The sequence below is a fragment of the Felis catus genome, chromosome A2 (genome assembly GCF_018350175.1).
Source record: "Felis catus isolate Fca126 chromosome A2, F.catus_Fca126_mat1.0, whole genome shotgun sequence".
Lineage (NCBI taxonomy): Eukaryota > Metazoa > Chordata > Mammalia > Carnivora > Felidae > Felis > Felis catus.
In genome coordinates, this window is record NC_058369.1 from 58,642,725 (window position 1) to 58,658,992 (window position 16,268).

The following is a 16,268-nucleotide window of genomic DNA, read 5'->3' on the forward strand; positions in this document are numbered from 1 at the left end:
TAAGGGGGCGGCTGGGGGTACACGGAGGGAGGCCGCTGTGTGAACCAGACTAGGGTGGGTGTGTGACATGCAAGGAGGCACTCACTCCCCCTCCGGGCCTGGGGCCAGAGGATCTGAGACCCAGAGACAAGAACCTGTTAATTCAAGGCAGCGAGGCAGGTCAGGGGCAGGACTGAGACAGAACGTAGGGCTGTCTGACTCCAAATTCCCCGTCTTAAGGTGGGGGGGGGGATTGTGTGGCCCCAGTGAATGCAGAGACCCCGCCAGGGGCAAGCTTTGGGCTTCAAGTAGCTTTGGGGAAGGGGGCATCGAGTGGGGAGACGGAGGGTAGAATGGATTGGGCCCATGCTGTGCAGCAACGGTGGGAGTGGGGAAGCTGGCCGTGAGATCAGAGGCCCAGGATCACATCCACACAGGGGCCGAAGGACGCTGGGGCCGGTCTCGTTTGCAAAGGGAGTCCCATGACACTCCCCAGTCCACAGGCTTTTCTGCAGCGTGACCTCGTCCCTCCGCTGCCCCCATGCCTGGCCTTGAATCCGGGCTGGCCTTCCGTGGCTCCCTTGCATCCGTAGAATGTGGTGGAACAGCAGGTCCCAGGATTCTACGTCGATTCTTGGAATACTCATTCTCAGGATGCTCCTCTGGGAACCCAGCCACCATGCTGCGTCGAAGCCCAAGCCCCATCCGCACCCAGCCTTCTGGTCGCCCCAGCCCAGGCTCCAGGTTCGAGAGTGAAGGGGACCCCCCCCCCGTCCGGCCCCTGAGGTTTGAGTCACCACTAGCCTTCAACCTTCCCAGCTGAGGTCTTAGACATGAAGCACAGGCAGAACACCCCACTGGGCTCTGGCAGGCTTCCTGACCTACAGACTCCCAGCGCTGAATTAAATGGTTGCTGTTGTTTGCTACTAAGTTCGCAGTGGTTTGTTAACACAACAAAGGGTAACTCTGACCCTGCTACCCACACACCCTCCACCCCTGGGCCCGCGGGCTTCTCTGGGCCGGCTTTGAACACTCAGGGAGCCTGGAGGCCTGGAGGGCCCCGGGATGGTTGGAGGAGGTTGGCCTGTCCACACCTCGAGTGGCTGAAGCCGAGGAAAAGGCCTGCAGGATTTGGGGAGAGATTTGGGCTTTGGACTCCACCATGACCCAGGCCTGGCCTGCCCTGTGTCACCTGGGCCAGCGTCCTTCCCTCCCCAAATCCCTGCACGGGGATCAGCAGGCACAGAACACGCGGAGCCCACCAGGCACCTGTAGGCAGCTGGGGTGACATGTTTTGTTTATGCACTGGCCGCAGCGGGTGCGGCCACCTCTGCGCAGAGGTGGGTTTAGTGGGGAGGGCAGACTGTGTCCCCAGGAACGCAACCTCTAAGACTTTCTGCTCCTTCCAGGGAGAGAAGCGCTCCCTGTCCTACCCCTCCTTTGCTCTTGGATTCCCTTCCTCTTCTCTCCAATTCCTCCCCTGTCACCTGGACATCCCTGCCCCGGCCTCCCGCTGCCCCCCTGGGTCTTCCCTTGCCTCTGGGCCCTGTCTGCACACAGATACCATCACAGCTTAAACACCTCACAGCTGACCCTGCTGTGTCTCTGGCTGCCACTCCTCAGACTCCTTTTCCCTCTGAGAGAAGGTCAGGGCGCCCAGTCAAGGTCACCGGTGACCTGGCCCGCCCTGCCTCTCTCTCTGCTTCGGATCCCTCCACCCCTGTGAAATTTCGCGCTGCTAGCAAGCTGGCTAAGACTTGACGTGGAGGTGGCAGACCCCACCTCAACCAGCGCTCAAGGTCAACAGCGCCTGCAACCAACCATCAGCCATTCAGGTAGCAGGCGCCCCCCGATGTGAGAAGGCACCCACCTCTGTGGTGTTCTCCCCCCAAACCCACAGCTCTTGTGTAATCCTGAGAAAGCCACGGACATCCCACAGAGTAACTGGGCAGTGTTCTTCATAAAGGTCAAAGTCATGAAGGACAAGGGACGACAGAAGAGCTGTCCCAGAGTGGGGGACACGAGAAGACCAGCTGACCAGGTGCGATACGGAGCCTGGACTGGACGTGAGTGGGTAAGCTGGGGACGTCCGAATTTCGGTCAACACTCTTGACCAACATCTATTTCTTCGTGATGAAAAACACACGCCGGTTGTGTAGCGAGTTAACAGCGAGAGAAGCTGTGGGAGGGTGTTTGAGAACTCCATTTCCTCTTCGCGATTCTTCGGCGAATCTAAAATAATTTCAAGATGAAACATTAAAAAACTTCAGACGCCTGAAAATTCTGTATTGTGTCTCTTATTAAAACCGTCATACGCGCTCAGTGTAATGATTCCAATTAGCGGAGAGGCACGGCCACGACCCTCCCCTGCAGAGGGGAGCCCGGTCTGACGTCCGTCCCTCCGGCTTTCGTGCACACGTTAACGTATATTATTCTCATTACTTTGTTTTCATCACCAGGGGGATTTAAAGCACGCTCTGTCCTGCCACCTGTGTTTTCGCCTGTTACTCCCCCGGGACGTCTGCCAGGCCAGGCCGGGCGTTCACGGTCACGGATGCAAACCCACACTGCCAATGGACTTCTCCGTGAGTTTGTAATTTCTGTGCTCGGCCCCTCGTCAGCGCCGATTAGACAGACCCCGTGTTTACCTAGTGACGTGCTTGTTCCAGGAGTGAAAGAAAGTGCCAGCATTATTTTGGCCTAAGCGCACGCCTGCCTCAAATTCAGTCCACATGTCCCTTGCAGGGAACTTCTTCAGCTCCTTGGTCGTTTCGTTGGGGTTAGTTTCATTAAAACCCGAGACCGGAATCCGCAGATCCACTTACCCCGGCAGTGCGCTGAAGGAGCATGAAGCTGTGTGCGTGTGTCCCCTGCCCTGTGGGTCTCCCGTCCCCTGCGACATCTGGGGCTTGCAGGGCCACAGGAAGGTGATATGTCACCTTTCGTCAGATGTACGGAGAGGCTGGTTATAGTCCTTTTTTTTTTTTTTTTTTTTAAGAAGCATCCATTCAAAATACAAGTTCTAGCATTCTCTTCTCACACCCTGTAGGTATGCATAGAAGTTCTAGCTTATTTCTGCAGCTATCTGCTATGGCTTGACCTGCACCGAGGTTTGGTGCTCCATTTGGGGGATGCCTGACCCCAACTTTGACCAGGCTAAAGTGTCCTCCAGCCTCTAGGTAACGGCTTGCTCCCCCAGGAGGCCGCGCCTGGTCTCCCAGGCCGCGCCTCTCCCAGTCTGGTCCCATAGACACCACCCTCCCTTAGGACAAGGCGGTGATCAGAATAGAGGTCAGAGGGCGTGAGTTGTCCACCTGAGGCCGTAAGGGCAAGGCCCTGGTCCCTATGCCTACACTGCCGGGCACAAGGCTTGTGCCGAAGGAACGGAGGAAGAGTTTAAATGTGCAGGGAAGGCAGAGGTGGTGGTCCCCGGGGGAGAGAGGAGTGACACAGGTCGGGCAAGGGGGAGTCTGGGGTTGGCTTGGGCACATGTTCCAGACCCTGCGATGAGGCCAGCCCCATGTCAGTGAGGGCCCCCCCCCACCCCCCGAGCTGGAACCCTGGAACCTCTGTGCGTGTTGCTCCTCTCTCCTCTACCCTGCAGACGCCCAGGCACATGACCCTACACCAGCTGTGTGGCCATGCAGCTCAAATCCGTCCCTCTCCATTCCTCTCCGCCCCCACCTCCAGTGTCCCCTCTGGACTTCCCTACAGATCTCACACCACTTGCCTGCCTGGATTCTTCCATGGCTCCCACTGCATTTAGAATAAAGCGAAATCCTGACCAGGCGCGAGGCTCACCAGCTGATCCCATTTTCACCTCGGCCCTGCCGTTCTCCCCTCATTTGTTCCTTGTGCCCTGGTCTCTGCTCGAGCCATCTTTGTCCCCAGGACCCTGACACGTGCGTGGAACCTCCCCACCTCTGCCACATCCACCCTTGCTCGAACGTCATCTCCTCAGGCCACCGCCCCCCAAACTAGGTCAAGGCCTCCTGTGTTATAAGCATGATGTGTTCGCTTTCCACTAAATTGTGGATGCCACCGGGCAGGGCAAGTCGCTTTCCTCCCACAGCTGTGTCTCCAAGCATCCAGTGAGTATTCATTCAAGGCACACATAAGTGAACAGACGGGGCGTAGTGAGCAGCTGCTGGTGACACCGAGGCGAGGCCCTGCGTTTGGGCTGAAGGTGGCCTCTGCAGTTGGGGACGCCCTCGGAGGCCCAGGGTGGGCTGGGGGGGGGGGGGTGGCGAGTGTGTCCGGAGGGCACGACAGTGTCCCGGGTTTCCCTCCCCTGGGGGACGGCTCCCTTTGTGTCTCCAGCCCTGGCCAGGGGGCCAAGGGAAGGCCCACCGCCTCCCTCCCTTCCGCTCACGTGTGTGCGTCCAGGAGTAGGGCAGCCGTACCTGTATGCCTGCGTGGATCAGCCCTGCTGTGGCGGTGAGCTTTGCGTCTGTCTGGATCTGCGCGCGGCGGGGGCGGGGGGTGTTTGTATGTGAGCGTGTGATTGTTTTGGTTCGCTTTGACGGGCGTGGGTGTGATCCTACAGGGGGGCTGCCGGGTGCCTCTGTGGGGGGGCATCTGTGCTCATCTGAGCCTGCCTGCCGTGGGGCGGGTGTGTCCCCAAGCGCCGGCGGGGCTGGGTGGGGGTGGTTTGTGCGCCCCTCCAGCGTCTGGATATTCGGGGACCCCTGCCAGGGGGCCCACCGGACCCTGCCCCGCCCCCCCATCTTCCTCTTCTCTGCAGTTCCCGTCACCTAGCAACCGGGGGACTCCAGTCGGCCGGCGGGGGGGGGGGGGGGTCTCAAAGACAAAGACAGTGTCTCTGGAAGGAAGGGCTGTGCTGGGAGGAGGACGGTCTCTAGACTCTGCTCAGAGTGGAGCCTTGGGCCCGCCCGAGGGCTGCCTCCACCAGCTCATCCTGGGTCACCAGAGAGCCCTCTCTTGGTGGCCCCTCCACCCTCCCCCTTCCTCCTGGGGGTGGCACAGCCGCTGGTCCCACACTCCGCCCACACCCTCCAGGGAACCTTGTGTGGGCCTCCGCTGGGCGGGATGTGAGGACAAGATTGGCACGGACGCCGGGCACATGGTCTGGTGGCTCTCGGCTCCACAGACTGAGGCCCGGCACTGAGCATGCGCTGGTGAGCACAAACCCATCGAGGAGCTGGGCAGGTGGCTCTGGCCGCAGACAGGAGGACATCCATAGCTGCTCCTCCGGGGATGTGCTTCCCTTCCCCAGAAGCCAGAGGCAGAGGGCATTCACCTGCGGCTTTGGGGTGAAGGCCTGGCGATCCTGGGGGACAGGAAAAAGAAGAGCTCCCCATGCCTCCCAGTGGTTCTCAAGGTCCCGTGAGACCCTCTTTCTTCCGGGGATGCCAGCCTCCTCTCCGGTGCACTCCATTCCCTCGCTCCAGCCACGACGGCTGACAGGCCACACCGATTCTTCCTCAGGGACTTTGCACGGCTCTTCCCTTTGCCTGCACATGCTTCCTCCAGGGCTCCATGGAGCTCGCTCCACCATTCGGGGTCTCGCTCAGCCGCAACGGCTTTGGTAAGGCCTGCCCATCTAAGGTGGCTCCCCTCCCAACAACCTGCATCCTACCCCTACTTTATTCTACCTAGTGCTTCTCCCTCTCAGAGATGACCCTATTTACTAAGCTAGTGATAAAATAAAAATTATTCATAAATAATAATAATAAAAGGCAAGGCAGTTTTATTTAGCACTTACTAGGTGCCGAACGCGCACTGTTCAAGCCCGTGAGGCATTTTAACTCTGTTACCCAAGGAGCAACTGTGTGACGTAGGAGAAATTATCATCTCCTCTTTATCCCTGAGGACACTGAGGCAGAGGGAGCATGGCCACAAAGGGGCTGTCCTTTTGGTTTGCTGTTGCGTCCTTGGCACCTGTGCATGGGAGGGGCCCAGGGAATATTCTAGGGGGAAAAGATCGTGGCAGAGGAATACAGGGCCTCCCACCCCCCAGGGAAGGGGTCCACCGCCTCTCTGCCTAAGGCTGTTGCTGTAGCATTGCTGGTGAGGGTCTCCAGCTGCTTCATGGATCAGACCTTGAAGAGAGACTGCCAACCTCTGGCTTTGGAGATGGGACCACACAGAAGCCTCCCCATCTTGCTCCGCTGAAAACAGTTGCACTCAGTCGTGCACTCAAGAGAAAAAGGATCAGACCCCCGCTTTCTCCAACGTTGGTTTCGGGTGGTGCAGAGAAAGCTGACCAAGCCCCCGTCCTCAAAGGGCTCGCCGTCTCAGGAAGACAGAAGGTTGGCCGGCCATCCGGATTGCGGTGGCATCCTCCAGGGATCTTGTCTTTTATCCACAGTTGGCAGCGTCCTGTACGGGACGTGGGTAGAGCCAGATTCCAGGGTGTGCGTGGGTCTGTCGCAGGCAGCCCGTCTCTGCCTGATGATCAAAACTGTAGCATGCGACAGACACACACGGCAACATTGATCTCAGGTTGGTGATGCCTGAAGGTACAATGTTCATGGATGTCTTTGGCCTCCTGCTTACGATAAAAGTTAACATTGTGGTACTTGTGTGGCCCATAGCTTGCTCCCAGCATGCTGAACGAACCACCAAGCCACCCATCTCCATTGTGAGTCCTGGCCGGGGAGGGCTTGCAGAGGAGGTGACATTCGCTCTGCATGTGCAGGGACAAGACCTCGGACACAGCTGAGATCCCCGTGGATCCCTTGACCATCTCTCAGCACCCGTTCCCCGGCTCCCTTGGGCTTTTCATTCTAGCAGCCTCACTCGTCACCCTTCTTGTGAAGGTTTCTCTAGAGCCACTGGAGCTGTTCTGCCACTTTGGGCAGAGAGTGACAAAGGCCCCCAGGTGGCCCTCAGCCAGTGGCGATGGGTGCGGAAGCCTGGCTCCCTTGCTTCTGACGTAGCAGACGCTCGAGCCCTGGCCCTGCACTTTGCTTGCTTCCTCATCTGCTATGTCTCATGTGCTTAAATGCTTTTTCCAATGGGGCACCTGCGTGGCTCAGTCGGTGAAGCATCCGACTTCGGCTCAGGTCATGACCTCACACTTCACGGGTTTGAGCCCCACTGTGCTGTGTGACAGCTGACAGCTCAGAGCCTGGAGCCTGCTTCTGATTCTCTCTCTCTCTCTCTCTCTCTCTCTCTGCCCCTCCTCTACTTGTGCTCTGTCTCTCTCTCTCAAAAATAAATAAACATTAAAAACAAAACAAAACAAAAAAACGCTTCCTCAGCATCTGACCAGAGACAGACAGGGGAAGGGCGCGGGGAATAGCATTCTGAGCAGGAGAACAGAAGTGAGGCAAGGAAGGACGAGGAATTGCCTTGGAGGGGGCACAAGGGGTGGGAGGAAATGAAGCTAGATGGGGAGGGATGTCCCTGAGTTCCCAGCAGAAGGGTGAAGGGCACACAGGAACCTTCATAGTCCCATGCAAGGGGAGTGGTGCCATCAGATTTGTGCTTTTCCAGCAGTTCCCACCCCGGTGCAGGCTGTGTGCACACACACCATGTCAGGATTATTCGGGCAACGTACCCCTTTCCCTCCCAAGCAGAAAAGGATTTACTACGAGGAGGGAGGGGCTTACAAATCATCAGAAGGGCTAGAGGATCAACAGCTAGGGATCTCGTGGGTACTGACAGCTTTCTGAGAATTAGGGGGTTGCTGTTGTATCTCAGGTTGGGAAATTGCAGAAAATTGTTGAAGATGCCAGATGCTTTTTTTTTTTTTTTTGGTACTCAGTATTTGTGGAATGAATAAGTGAATACACACATGCTTTCATATTACATCTGTGCCACACGAACCAATTTTTTCCAACTTAATAGTGTTTCATTACAGATTGACAAAATAATAACACAAAGAGCATCTTCATGGCTAAGTTTTTTTTTTTAACCTGAATACAAATCTTGGGGCTCTCCTGATATCTATACTAATACATGTGGATGCAAAGTACAGAAAGTAGTTTTGCACTTTAATCTTTTTCTTAACTTTTTATTTCGAAATATATCTAGAGAAGAGAGTTGCCACCGTCCTATAAAGAGATCCCTGGTACTCCTCACTCAGTTTCCCCAATGGCAACATCTTCTGTGACTACAGTATATTACACCCAGAAATTGACATTGCGAGGTTGCTTGTGCCTAGTTTTACTTCCTTTATCACAAGCCCATTGGTGTAAGTCCACAGTGATTGAGATACAGAACCGTCCCTTGCCACAAAGATCCCCCTCATGCTGTCCCTTACGGTTGTAACCACCCCCTCCCTCCACAATTTTCAGCCCTGGCAACCACTAATTTGATCCCCGTCTCCAGTTTTGTCACCTCACACATTTTATCGAAATGGCATTCCCCAGCATGTGAACTTTTGAGATTGGCTTTCCCCACCCAGCCCAATGCCCTTGAAATCCTCCCGAGCTGTCACAGGTATTAATGGTTTGTTCCTTTTTATTGCTGGTTCCGGTATGCCACAGTTTCCTTAAACATTCACCTGTGCTGGTCGTAGGATGTTCCAGGTTGGGGCGATTATAAATAAGGCTCCTATGAACAACTATGTGCAACTTTTTGTGTGGACATAAGATGTCTTTTCTCTGGGATAAATGTGCAGGGGTATGATGGCTGGGTTGTACAATACATGCACCTTCAATTTTATAAAAAACTGCCCACCTGTTCCCAGAGTGGTCGTCCAGCAACTGGTGAGCGTCTTACTGTTCCACACCCTCTCCAGTGTTTGGTATTGTCGTTATATTTTGTCACGTTTTCACTTTCAACCTACCTATATCATTAAATTAGAAGTGAATTTCTTATAGACAGCACACAGTTTTGTTGTGGTGGTGGGTGTTTTGTCCACTGTGCCTGTCTCTGTCTTTTAGTTGGTATATTAGACCATTTATATTTAATATTATTGTTTATATGTTAGAGCTTAAGTCTATCATTTTATTTTTTGTCTTTGTTTATTCTTCCTGTTTTTAATCTGTTTTCTTTTTCCTTTAAATATTTTTCTTTTATTTTAGGAAGAGAGGGAGAGGATGAGAGGGGGAGAGGGGCAGAGAGAGAGAGAGAGAGAGAGAGAGAGAGAATCTTAAGTTGGTTCCACACTCGGCACAGAGCCTGACATGGGGTTCGATCCCATGATTCTGGAATCGTGACCTGAGCCGAAATCAAGATTCAGACACTCAACTGACTGAGCCACCCAGGTGTCCCTCTCCGTTTTCTTTTTTCTGCCTTCTTGTGGGTTACTTGAACCTTAAAAAAATTCCATTTGGTTTATATGTGGCGCTTTTCAGTGTATCTGTGTATACAGGCATTTTAGTGATATTCCAGGTATTACACTATGCCTACATAACTTATCAGTTTACTAATGCTGCCATTTTCTTAGTGGGACTTAAATCCCATTATGTCCCTTTAGTCTTCCAATTTCTGATATGATTCTCTCACATATGTCCTCAGCATATATTGGGAATCACGTCGGATAGTGTTATGATTTTTGTTTCAATTGCCAAGCACAACTTAGAAGACGAAAGAGGAGATAAAGTCTATTGTATTTCTTTATATTTTTGCTTACTATGCTCTTTCTTTCTGACTGATGTTCCAAGAGTCCTTTCTTTTATCATTTTTGTCCTTTCAGTTTAGAGAACTTCCTTTACTCATTCCTTTTGGGTGGGTCTGATGGTGACAAATTCTCTTAGTTTTCTTTCTTCTGAACGTGTCTTGATTTCTTCTTCATTCCTGAAGGATATTTTCACTGGATATAAGATTCCGGGTTGACATTTCTTTCAGCACGTGAAAAATGTTCTGCCATTTCCTGCTCGTCTCCATGGTGTCTGATGAGGAATCTGCTGACATTCAAATTGTTCTCCCCGTCTACATAAGACGTCATTTCTCTTTCACTGCTCTCAAGGTCTTTTCTTTGTCTTCAGTTCTCACAAGTTTTAATATGTATGCTATGTCTTGGCATAGATTTCTTTTGGTTTATCCTGTTTGGGGTTTGCTCAGCTTCCTGAATCTGTAGGTTTTTGTCTTTTGCCAAATTTGAGAATTTTTAAACCATTGTTTCTTTGACAACTTTTTCAGTTCTGCCTTGGTTTTCTTTTTCTTCCTGGGACTCTGATCACACAAATGTTAGATCTTCTGTTATAGCCCCTTACTTAGGTCCTTGAATTTCTGTTCATTTTCTTAAGTCTTTTTTTTTTTTCTCTGTTGCTCAGATTGAGTAATTCCTATTGTTTTAGCTTTAAGTTCACTGATTCTTTCCTTTGTCCCCTCTGTTCTGGTGAGCCCATCCATTGAGTTTTAAATATGGTTATTGCAGTTTTCAGTTCTAAAATTTGCTTGGTGTTTCTTTAAAGCTTTTATTTTTTGCTGAGATTTTCTATTTTTCTCATATTTTCCAATTGTGCTCATTGTGGAAACATTTTCATATGGTTGATTTAAAATCTTTGTGAGATTGTTCTAACATCTATATCCTCTGGTTTCTTTTTTTTTTTAAGTTTATTTTATTGGTTTTGAGAGGGAGAGAGAGCAAGGGAGGAGCAGAGAGAGAGGGAGAGAGAGAGAATCCCAAGCAGGTTCCACACCATCAGCATGGAGCCTGACGTGGGGTTCTCGAACCCATGAACACGTGAGATCATGACCTGAGCCAAAACCAAGAGTCGACTGTTTTACCTACTGACCCCCCAGGCGCCCGTCCTCTGATTGGCTTCTGTTGGTGATTTCTTCTCATCCAAGTTGACATTTTTCCCAGATCTTGGTATAAAGGGGGACTTGCAATCGAAACCTGTATGTTTGGGGACATATGCTATGAGATTCTGAGCTCTATTTAAAGCTTCTGTCTCCACTGGCCTCCTCTGACGCCATTCTGGTGGGGATGGTGGGGTGTCACCTCATTGTTGCTAGATGAGGGTGGACGTCTAGTACCCCCACCAGGCTTCCTTTGATATTAGGGGGAGGGGGGCTCTTATTACAGCTGGCAGGGCTGGGCTTCTCCTCTGCTGCTGCAACCCTTGCTGGGAGGAACACCTTGTTACTGACCCATTGTGGCCTCCGCTGACATTTCAGCATGGGTGCCTTGTGGATGTCAGGCTATGCTCAAAGTACCAAGCTCCCAGTTACCTTCTGATGCCTCCCCAGTGAGGAGAAGGGTACCTCATCACAGCTAGGTGAGGGTGGAAATCCGGCCTCTGCTGGCCAGAGTGGAGGTGAGACCTCATTTCTTTCTGTGTTATTTGATGGTGCAGTCCAGCTCTTGTCTGAAAGTTTTCTGGGTTACCTCTTTCCAGGTTGTTGGACCAGGGGGAGCGGATTTCTCTCGGAGATTTTTCCTGACCCGATTGGTGTTTCTCGATCACCGGCTTCTCCAGCATCTGAACTGGGATATGTGAGGAGTAGAGAAGACTCAGGGAACTCACCAACATTCCTCGGGCCCCAAGATCCTTAGTGGGTCTGCTTTCTTCCCTCCATGTTTCAGAGGTTATATATAACGTCCATGACTGTTAGCAGTCCTCAGTGGGAAGAATGGAAAAGTACTTCCACCCCGGCTCTCGGTGTGTGAAAGTCCTCAAGGTCAGGGACGTTTGCAATTGCCCAGGGGTTCCCTCAAGATTCTGATTTCTGCATGACTCCCGTTCATACTGAGTTTCTGCTCTAATTGTTCACTTCTTACGCCAAAATATTCTTGTGAAAATTTTGAATACGATACACCTTGTGTCATACCCCTGGGGTGCATAGAACAGAACTGAGCTCTTTCGAAAGGTCCCTTGAATCCCAAAGGCAGAGCAGGGGCAAGGGGGTGGCCGGGAGGGGGCAAGCCAGTCCTTGGATTCGTGGGTACCCACATCTAAGGGACGCTAACTCCATCCACTCACTGTCCTCTCACACCTTTGGGTTTGTCCTTTTGCCAAATTTCTCAAAGACACTTCACTCCACCCAGGCCCGTTTCCATCCTCTCCCACCCTGCCGTTCTCTTGCTCACTTCTACACCACTGGCTCAGCCATTCTGCTCTCCTGGAAAGCCCTTCCTCCTCTTCTATGCCCAGAGGCTACACAACTCCTGGGCCCCCTGCACCTGCCCAGACCTCCTCCCCACAGAGCCTGCAGGTCTCAGGACATTTCAAACCATCACAGAGTAACAAGCATGGGGACTGCCATGGGGTCTCTGGCCGGCCTTGCTGGAGTCCTGTTGGGCTCACACTTAACTTACATGAATTCAATGTTCCCTTAGAGAAGGAGAGATCTGTTTCTTTACCTCTTGGGCTTTTTCTTCGTCTTATTAGATCTCTAACGTTCCAGGGAAGGGAAGACCATACCCCCAAAGCAGATAGAAACACAATGAGTTCATTAAGAAGGAGTTCATTTAGAATTAAGAATTTCTAACAGTCCCAGACCCTACGGTTTAAGGGATTTTTTTTCTCCCTGGGTAAAATTGGGTAAAATGAGACTTTATCACATATGGTTTCACTTAGAATTTCCTTCTTATTTTACATATGCAAATAGTGAGGTTCTTTAAGGTAAGAGACTCCCAGCAGTAAGCCATGATGAGCATAGCCAATGAACATTCAGCTCAGGATACATATGACAGCTTTATGGTTGCTTTGCTATTCTGGGGTCCAAGGCGGCTGCTCTAGCTCCAGCCATCACATCTGCATTCCAGCCAGTGGGAAGAGGAAAACTGACCCTTCATTTTAAGAACACAACTCACAGTTGCACACGTCATTTCTGCTCACACTTCAGTAGCCAGCATGTAGACACATGGCCACAGCTAGCTGCAGGGAATGCTGGGAAATGTAATATTTATTCTGGGAAGCCCTGTATCCGGCGAAAAGTCTAGAGTTCTATTTCCATGAGAGAGAGAAGTTAAGAGTGGATACTGGGGGACAACAAACGGTTTCTGCCCCATCTCCTGATACACGTGGCGAGTGCCTCACCGGCCATGTGTTGTGTGGTGACTCAGTGCAGAACACGCTGAGCACCTGCTCCATACGAGGCTTCGACTTGAGCCCCATGGAAAATACAAATATGCGTCAAGGTCAGAAAAGGGGAAGAGCAACATTTATTGAAGAATTGCTGTATTCTTTTTTTTTTAAGTTTATTTATTTTGAGAGAGAGAGAAAGCATGAACAGAAGGGGGGGGGAGAGAGAGAGAGAGAGAGAGAGAGAGAGAGAGAGATGCCAGCAGGCTCAACACTGTCAGTGCAGAGCCCAATGCAGGACTCAAGCTCGTGAGCCCTGAGATCAGGGCTGGTCAGAGTAAGCACTTGGGCTGTGATCATGGTCTCAGCCAGGGCCAGCTGGGATGGCCCTGCAGAGTGGCCCTGGTCTCCTAATTAGGGGCCAGGACCTTGGACTCCTCATTAGCCAGCTCCCGGATGTGGGATGCCCGTCCCCCATCCCCCCTCCTTTCTGGGAGGGGCACGATCTTGGGGAAAAGCGGCTGCCACCCTCTGAGGACAATTCCCAGGGACCCGGCCACCAGCCGTCCACCTTCAACACCTCCAGCCCCTGGGGGAACGAGTGCTTTGGTCCAGAAGTGGGGATCTGGGCTGCACAGGAGAGTGTCCCCTACAGACTGACGTATTCAAGGTCATATAGCATGCTGGTTCAAAGCGGAGATTCCAGTTTAGTTCTGTCTCCAACATTCATGTTCTTCCTTAGGTCTCTTGCTGCCTCCCAGGGGCAGTCCTGGCAGGGGAAGGATCTGGGTAGGGGATTCTCCCTGGCATGTTCTCCTGAGGGAGGACTAAGATGAGGTCCTCACTGCTCCTAGGACCCTAGATGACTCCACCCTCATGTTCCATACTCCCCCACGCTGTCATATGCCCAGCCACACCACCCTCCATACGGTGCCTTGGACATCCCACGCTCACTCTAGCCTTAGGGATGTCACTAGCTGTCCCCTCCATGGGGACCATGCCTCCTCCAAACTTTCACATGCCTGGCTGCCCCAGGTCATTAGGGTCCCAGCTCAAATGTCACCTTCTCTGACCACCCTATCTCAAGTCACTTCCTGCCCCAGCCCCTCTCTATTCAGCCACTTGTGTTATTCTAGCATTTACGATTCTCTAAAATGATCTTCTTTTACTGGGTTACATGAGTATATTCTGTTTCCCCTAGAATGTGAGCTCTGTGAAGGCAGAGATTTTTTCTCTCTCATTCACCGTTGTCTCCCCAGCACCCAGCCCAGTGCCGGGGACATAGTAGGTGCTCAATAAACGCAAGTCAGGTTATGGAGAATGAATACATGAGTGCAAAAGGTACAAATAACCCTCATCGAGGCCTGCAAGGGACTGCCCAGAGCTGGGGGTGTTTGAAGAGAGTGTAGTCTTTCCTTACAGCTGCTCTAAAGAGGGGGGGCAGTGTTGACCTTACGGAGCACGTCAACCCCTATCTCGCTTATCCCAACTATACGCAAGAGAATGGTGCAGCCTGCCCGCCTCCTAGCAAAAGTGTCAGAGTCTTTTGCAGAAAGTGTGCGCAGTGGGGAGAACACAGTTGCCAAAGACAAGCTGACGTAGGTTCAAATCCTGATGCCAGCCCCTCTCTCCACACACCCCCCACCCCCCCGACCTCCTGGAACCCCTGTGTCTGCGTCTGTAAATGTTTTTTGTTTTGTGTTTTTTTTTTAATTTTTTTTCAACGTTTTTTATTTATTTTTGGGACAGAGAGAGACAGAGCATGAACGGGGGAGGGGCAGAGAGAGAGGGAGACACAGAATCGGAAACAGGCTCCAGGCTCCGAGCCATCAGCCCAGAGCCTGACGCGGGGCTCGAACTCACGGACCGCGAGATCGTGACCTGGCTGAAGTCGGACGCTTAACCGACTGCGCCACCCAGGCGCCCCTAAATGGTTTTGATCATAAGAGCAGCTCCCTGTGGTGCAGATGAAGGGAAATGGACCACGTGGGGTGCCTTCGTTTCCTCTGGCTGCCAGGACAGAATACATAGGCTAGGTGGCTGAAACACCAGAGATGTATTGCCTCACTGTCCTGGAGGCTGGAAGTTAAGGATCAGAGTGTCAGAAGCATTGGTTCTTTGGAGGCCTCACCTTTTGGCTTATAGATGGCCGCCTTCTCCCTGTACGTCCACCTGGTCTTTCCTCTGTGCACATCTGTGCCCAAATTTCCTCTTTTATAAGATTACGAGTCACACTGGATGCTGCTCACCCAAATGATCTCATTTCAACGTAATTACCTCTGTAAAAGCCCTGCCTCCAAGTGCAGCCACATTCTGAGGTGCTAGGGGTGAGGACTCGGGCGGGGGGCAGGATTCAATTCATAAAATGGGAGGGCGGGCCCTCTCCAAGGTTAAGAGGGACCCTGGCAGGTCTCATTACCTTGTTTTTATTTTTATTTTCTTTTAGGATATGGGCATATTCAAGAATGATGGCATGCCTCAAGGGTTTAAACAACTAGTCTATATCTTAAACGGTTACTTTAACAAATTAGCACTTCACGTGCACACTTCACACGTAGGATGCACCACGGTTGTGCTAATAACAAGATAATTCCAACATTTGAAATAAAACATCCATTCGGTGCCTTACAGATCATCTGGTGTGGCCACAGGACACGATCTGTAAGTTTGGCAATGAGCAGTTTTATTCTTTGAATCTCGTCACACATCTCAGATTTAGGGTTGGGATAGTCTAAACTTCCGGTTCCCAGAGTCCCGGTGGCCAGCCCTCTGCGACCAGCCCTGCCAGGCACGTAGCTGGGCATTACTGCCTAGACAGGAGACTTGTCCCTGTGCCTCCTTCCCTGCAGGCTGCAAAGCCTCTGCTTGGGCTGGTGGCCCCTCGGCCAGGAAAGCCGCTCGGCGAGTGGGAGGGGAGCCAGGCACCGCTTGGGTAGCATCGCCATGGCAACGCTCTCCCTCCTCCGCTCCTCGCTGAGACCCGGGCATCTGTGGCCATGGAGACTGGTCGCACCACTGGCACATCTGCATAGCAACCAGAGAGGGTGCCGAGCGCAGCTGGGCCCCGCTTCAGGAGAGCAGGTACGCTTAGGGCTTTTATAAATCATTAAGGAGAAGATGGGCGCCTCGATGGGAAAACGGACAAAGGATGCGGACAAAAGACGAAACCACAAGTGGCTAATAAATATATGACAAGTGCTCAGCATTCCCAGTGATCATAGAAATGCAAATGCAGACACAATAAGATACTTTTTTTTTTTTTTAAACCAGAGCAATTGGCAAGAGATGAGGAGAACAAAAAGATAAGACCCGGTGTTGGGGAGTGTGTAGGGAAATAGGGAAATTTACATACCCTGCTGGTCCGAGTGCACATTTGTAGAACATTTCTGGGAGGGTAAT

The 16,268-nt window shown here is 52.0% G+C and overlaps 2 long non-coding RNA genes across 2 annotated transcripts; one reads left to right on the forward strand and one right to left on the reverse strand.

Moving 5' to 3' along the window:
• Positions 1 to 1,915: 1,915 nt before the first annotated feature.
• On the reverse strand, positions 1,916 to 4,722 carry LOC109497760. The gene is made up of 2 exons (XR_002154183.3): positions 4,383 to 4,722; positions 1,916 to 2,211 (listed from the first exon to the last, which is right to left on the reverse strand). It is a non-coding gene; the product is annotated as an uncharacterized LOC109497760 (long non-coding RNA).
• A 78-nt stretch (positions 4,723 to 4,800) lies between these two features.
• On the forward strand, positions 4,801 to 11,658 carry LOC123381215. The gene is made up of 2 exons (XR_006587957.1): positions 4,801 to 5,527; positions 11,241 to 11,658. It is a non-coding gene; the product is annotated as an uncharacterized LOC123381215 (long non-coding RNA).
• The last annotated feature ends 4,610 nt before the right edge of the window (positions 11,659 to 16,268 follow it).